Source organism: Phocoena sinus, chromosome 15 (genome assembly GCF_008692025.1).
Source record: "Phocoena sinus isolate mPhoSin1 chromosome 15, mPhoSin1.pri, whole genome shotgun sequence".
NCBI classification, from domain to species: Eukaryota; Metazoa; Chordata; class Mammalia; order Artiodactyla; family Phocoenidae; genus Phocoena; species Phocoena sinus.
The window spans coordinates 35,962,857-35,968,880 of record NC_045777.1 but is presented as its reverse complement, the minus strand read 5'-3'; the positions used below and the strand labels follow the sequence as shown (position 1 = coordinate 35,968,880).

The window sequence follows — 6,024 nt, the reverse complement described above, 5'->3', positions numbered from 1 at the left end:
TGGACATCACTTATCTTTCTCTTCATATGATTTTCTCTGACCTTGGCTTCCAGGGGAATTCCTCCCTTTGTTTATGTAGTTTAGTGTGACTCCCTTGAATGAATCATAAAATGTAGTGGGAGAATCATTCTCAATTAACGTCCTGTGCCTTCCTCACCCCACTCCAGTTCAAGGGGAAGAACAAAGCACACTGCTCTGTGACACTAGATTAGCGACCCACACAGTTCAGCCAAGCTCTGAGTTCACTCTCTGCAGCTAATACGGCTTCTTGAACAATGAACTTGAGTGCGTTGTCCCACCTAATCTCACAACTTATCATCTCCACTAGAACCCAACTAGTCTCAAAAAAGAAAAAGACGAAAAAACGAAAAGAAAAAGAAAGGACCCTGTAACTAATGTGAAGGAAAATGCTTAACAATGAAATTAATGCTGATTGCAAATGTAACCTTCAAGATGCACAGAACCCAGTAATCCCTCAAAGAACAGAGAATACAATCTGATTGCTTTTGAATGTCAAATGCACCTGCAAGAAATAGGTATTTAAATTGTCAGGGCAGGCTCTGTACTAAGAATCCAAACTTAATTTTAAAAACCTAAGTCATGTTCCCATCCCTCTCAATTCTGTCAAAATTAGACCTTTATTTCTCTCATTTTTAAGTGACTCACACTTCAGAGGCAATTCTTCAGCCTGACTGTGAGATAGAACCAGCCGCCTGGTGCCTGGGTGCAAACCTCGGGTCTGCAACACCTTGGTTTGTTACTTAACCTTTTCATGCCTCAGTAGCATCAACTATGAATGGGATCATCAGAGCACCTACCTCACAGGTTTGTGGAGAACTGCACCCAGCACAGGGTTAGTACCATGTCAGCGTTAGGTATTATGAGCAATGGTCGTATGTGACTTTCAGATAATTTCTTGAATACACTGAGATAGGGATCACCATGCACCCTTTTAATGGATGAGGTGACTGCACATTTCAGAGGGCTGTAACATCACAGAATGTATTGTCAACCTGGCTCTCTTGCTGCTAGGTCTGACCATGTGACCACATACTGGCCAATGAAATATAAATGGAAGTGTTCTATGGAATTTCCAGGAAGGCTGCAGAAACTGAGGGAGCTGCCTCCACTAAGAGGCCTCCCTTCTGTTGCCCATCTGGACTGCAGACATGGTGGCCAAAACTAAACTGTTCTCAGAGTGACCTTGAAAATGGAAGCCACAGGATTAGGAGGATGAGACAGAAAGATAGGAACCTGGACTCTTGACAATACTGTGAAATCACAGAGGGCCTAACTCTGAATATTTTTGCATGAATTTTCACTGCTATATTTTATGTCAGAGTCACTTTACATTTTTGCTATAGATGGCCCAAACTATCCTAACTGATATATCCAAGAAATAGAGGTCCTCAGAACACACTTTTAGAAATCCCTGACCTTACAGCTTCCTAGACTTCTCATTAGTGTCATACACCCAACTTTGAAAAAGTATTTTTTTCTACAGAAAAAGAAGCATTACTTCTATTCAGATATAAAGAAATGTGACCTAACTTGCTCTTCTCCAACAACGATGAACACCCACCTTCCTAAACACCCACCTTGCTTGTGGGGCTTTAGATGATTATAATAATCATTTACTGATGAAAAGCAGAGAGCCAAATATTAGGAAGTAAAACTACCTAGTGAATTCTGCCCATGCACTTACCCCCCTCCCCGACCCTGCCCTGCTCACTGCCTCACTCAGTGAAGGAAAACGTACCTGGCTTCCCATCATGACTTTCCCACGTGGCTCCTCCTTAAACATCCAATTACAAAGAAATTTATTTGTTTCAGCTTTTTCCTCAGGGAAATCCAGAAATTAAATCACTTCGCCAACAAGGCCAGGAAAACAAATCATTTGTGTTGTGGCTGAGCCATAAGGCTCGCTTCTTAAACACAAGCAGAGTCTGCCCAGCTTTGCTCTCACAGAGCCATTTGGGAGACGAATTTTATGGCAGCAGCTGAAATGTTTCTACCAAAACAACACCTACACTGTGCTAGAGTTATTTTCAGAGGAGAAGGTTTCCCCTACTGCTGTTTAAATTGTGAAAACGTGTAGTTGAAAGCGTAGGCGCATGTGAGTCTGGGGCTGCAGCCCTGGTGGGGGAACTTAGCTGCCACTCCTTGAATGGGTGACCTTGGCCAGATCATTTAACCTCCTTGACCTCGGGTCCTCATCATTAAGTGGGACTCTTAGCACCCAGAGAGTTGTCCTGAGAACTGATGAGATAATGCATGCTTAGCTCCGTGTCTACATGATAAGTGTTCAAAAAGCAAGGGCTGTATTAATGCCTATCGAATTTGATGCTAAATACCTGAATACCTCAGAAAATAAAGATATAAGAACCTATGGGGGACTTCCCTGGTGGCGCAGTGGTTAAGAATCCGCCTGCCAATGCAGGGTACATGGGTTTGAGCGCTGGTCCAAGAAGATCCCACATGCCGCAGAGCAACTGGGCCCATGTGCCACAAGTACTGAGCCTGTGCTCTAGAGCCTGTGAGCCACAACTACTGAAGCCTGCACACGTAGAGCCCGTGCTCCACAGTAAGAGGAGCCACCACAATGAGAAGCCTGCGCACCGCAACATAGTAGCCCACGCTCTCCGCAACTAGAGAAAAGCCCACACGCAGCAACGAAGAACCAATGCAGCCAAAAATAAATAAATAAATATTATTTTTTAAAAAAAGAAGAACCTATGGGTAAGCCATATTTAAAGATACCACATTAACATTAGTATAAAAATATAAATGTGTTTAATAGTGTATGTGCAGAAGCCACAGCACCTTAGTTACCCACAGACCACTTATGCAGGTTTTCCTGGACTCTCTAGGATGGGGTCATGGACAGGAAGTCAGGAAAAACTCTCCAAATACCTAATTAGGTATCATCAAGTCCACTTATTGGACTAATCCACTTATTGGCTAATTCATCAATAATGATACTTACTATTGTTGAGACTTCACCAAGTACTAGGCACCAAACAACACACTTCTCATGGATTAGCCATTTATCTTTCACAACTGCACACATAGAAACGTGTGGTGGACACTGTGATGCAATGACCAGACCACTCCGGGGACTGAAGAACTGATTCCCCTGCTACTCCGAGAGCTGCGACATAATGTAAAAAACTGCCCTCAACTGAAGAAAGCTGCTCCACCCAAGGTCAAGCACCATCCCCTGTCAGCGGCCTCCAGTAGTCAACATCAGTGAATAAAGGCCAGACCCGCTTTAGAGCTCCCTGCGGGGTTGACTCAGGCTGCTGTTAAGACTGCATCGCAGCCCAGCTTCTCCCTCTGCCCAATCTCACATCCTTCCTTTCCCCTCCATAGGTGTTGCCCTTAAGAGACAGCATAGGTACTGCAATTACTTTCATCTTTCAGATGAAAAGAGTGGGTCTCAGAAAGGTTAAGAAAGTTGCCCAGTCACACAGCCAATGAGTGGTCTGGCTGGATTGGAACCCATACATTGTACTGCCAGAGCCCAGGCTCTAGATTATTCTGCTCTAGTGCTCAGTCAGGTTTGCATATTTACGTCCAATAAAGTAAACTGGTTAAGCTGGCTGGTGTCCTCAGAGTAGATGGCAAGAAGCAAATTAGAATGAGAGACAGCTGCAAGAGCAGGCAACCTCTGTTATCCGTCAAAACAATCCGAAAACAGAAACTACTCCAGATCTTTCAAGTCAAGAGCATGGTTACAGAGTGATGGAATGGCTGGGAGGACACAGAGGGAACAGGAAGGCAGCCCAGAGACCAGCACCCGTGGAGAACTGCTAGCTTGCCTAGGCAGGAAGGATGATGGAAGGAAGAGGTGTTATCAGAGCCCAGAGACTGGGGACAACCAGCAAGACTAGAACAGGATAGGCTGCTGTGGAAAAAGAAGTTTGGTGGGAGCAGAAACTATGGAAGAGACACAGCTGTTCCTAGAGATACCAAAGAAAGCAGAAAGGGGCCCGGAGAGATACCCTTACGTCTCCCCTTGGACACCAAAGGGCAAGAGAGCCTGGGAAATATGGTTCCTTGCAACATGGAGCAGAACAGGAAACAGTCAAGAATGGATCTGAGAACAAATCTATCTGAGCAGCCCCAAAATACAGCTAATCAACTGACAATAAGGAAGTATGGAGAAACACTCTGAAAATAAAATACAAGAATTTAAAAAGTCGGACTTCCCTAGCGGTCCAGTAGTTAGGACTCCACGCTCCCACTGCAGGGGGCCTGGGTTCCATCCATCCCTGGTGGGGGAACTAAGATCCCACAAGCCTTGTGGCACCACCAAAAAAAAAAAAAAGAATTTAAAAAGTATGTCTGTCAAAACTCAGTTTGATGGCAAGTAGTCCAACATACTCCAGCAGTCCTTAAGCAAACACAAAAAATAACAATAGAAAATGCCTTTCACTACATGGCTCTTTACAAGGCACGTTGCTGTATTACCACACAGTTCAATAACTGATGTCTAAATGGGTGCAAAGTTTCCGTTGTTTTCTGTTTAGTAAGTCAGGGGAATATACGTAATATTTATGGAAGTATTTCCATCATAAAAATATCTAGTTCATTTGATAATGCTTAACTGGGTAAAATTTCATGAGCAAAATTTGATTTATATAGAATAAATTGTTCCCCACCCCTGTCGGCTAAATTAGGTGTTAATGTAGCTCCTATTCTGGAAGCCTAGATCTGCCTTCATGATTCTATCTGCTGTTTGACAAAGCAGAAGCTAGAACACAAATTTTTTCCTCTCTTCTCGGAAGTCCTCTGCAGCAGAAATCCTTGGGAGTGTGGAGGGAGCAGAGGAGAGAAAACCCCGAAAACAAAAACATATCACCAAGGATTTCCCATCAGTGCTTGCTTCAGCAGCACAGATACTAAAATGAGAACAATACAAAGGTTAGCATGGCCCCTGTGCAAAGACCACGTGCCAATTTGTGAAGCAGTCCTCATTTTGCTTTCCTTTTCTAATGTTCACAGGTGAGGAAACAAAGGCTGTAGTAAGGGAAATGACTTACCCAACCGAGGGCCCTTCCCACTTCAAACCACACCCCACCTTTCCTCTGAAAAAAAAACAAAACAAAACTCCAGTCACAGTATTCAGCAACTCAGTTTTTAACTATCTACTTTGTCCTTCCAAAGACATCTATCATCTATTTTAAAAATTACTTTTATTATAGTCCCTCCAGAAGGAATGTGATTTGTTCACATACAATGATTGCAAACACAATATCAGTCCCTTCCACCACCTCCCCTTCACCCCAAACACAGTTTCTTTGAGGTTATTAAAACCCAATGAGATTAAAGGAACATCTGGGTTCCAGGCTCAGCTTGGCTTCTAGCTAGCTGAGTAGTTTTAGGCTGGCCGGTTAACCTCTCTGAGTCTCTGTTTATTCATTTCCAACATAATGCAACTAGAACTAGCTGATGACCATAATCCTTTCAGCCCTGAAATGATTCCACAGAAAGAAAATAGAAGTCCTGTGGGGAACCAGATGAACACTCTCTCACTTGACCTGGGCCAGGCATCTATCTGTGAGATTGCTTATCAGAACTAAAAGTACAGTCTGTGGCCATGGCATAGTGAAAAGTCTGACCTCATTCCGCACTCTCAGTTGACTGTGATCTCAACAGGCAATTCTCAAGTTGGGTTCCAGGGTCTGACTGCAAACAGAGCCTGAGTCTCCTCCTTCCCTGTACCTACATTCTGCTACATAACCTTGCAGTGTCCTCCTACTCTAACTGGCCGTGTGACTCCCTTGACCAATGAGATATTAACACGATACAAGCAAATGCTGAAAAATACACGCACTGCTGGCTTCGCTCTCATTCTTGCTCCTCTGTCATGGCCAGGAGAACATGCTAGGTCTAGTGTGCCTCAGAATGAAAGCCATATATAGCAGAGACAAGTGACCCCCAGTCTTCCTAGATAAAGCTATCCTAGATCATTCAACAGCCAGCTGAACTCCCGGACATGTGAGCAAACCCAGCCCAGAT

The 6,024-nt window shown here is 43.9% G+C and overlaps 1 non-coding gene across 1 annotated transcript; it reads left to right on the top strand.

The window, feature by feature from the left end:
* The first annotated feature begins 4,880 nt into the window (after nucleotides 1-4,880).
* Nucleotides 4,881-4,984, top strand: LOC116741081. Its single transcript, XR_004346052.1, has one exon. It is a non-coding gene; the product is annotated as a U6 spliceosomal RNA (small nuclear RNA).
* The last annotated feature ends 1,040 nt before the right edge of the window (nucleotides 4,985-6,024 follow it).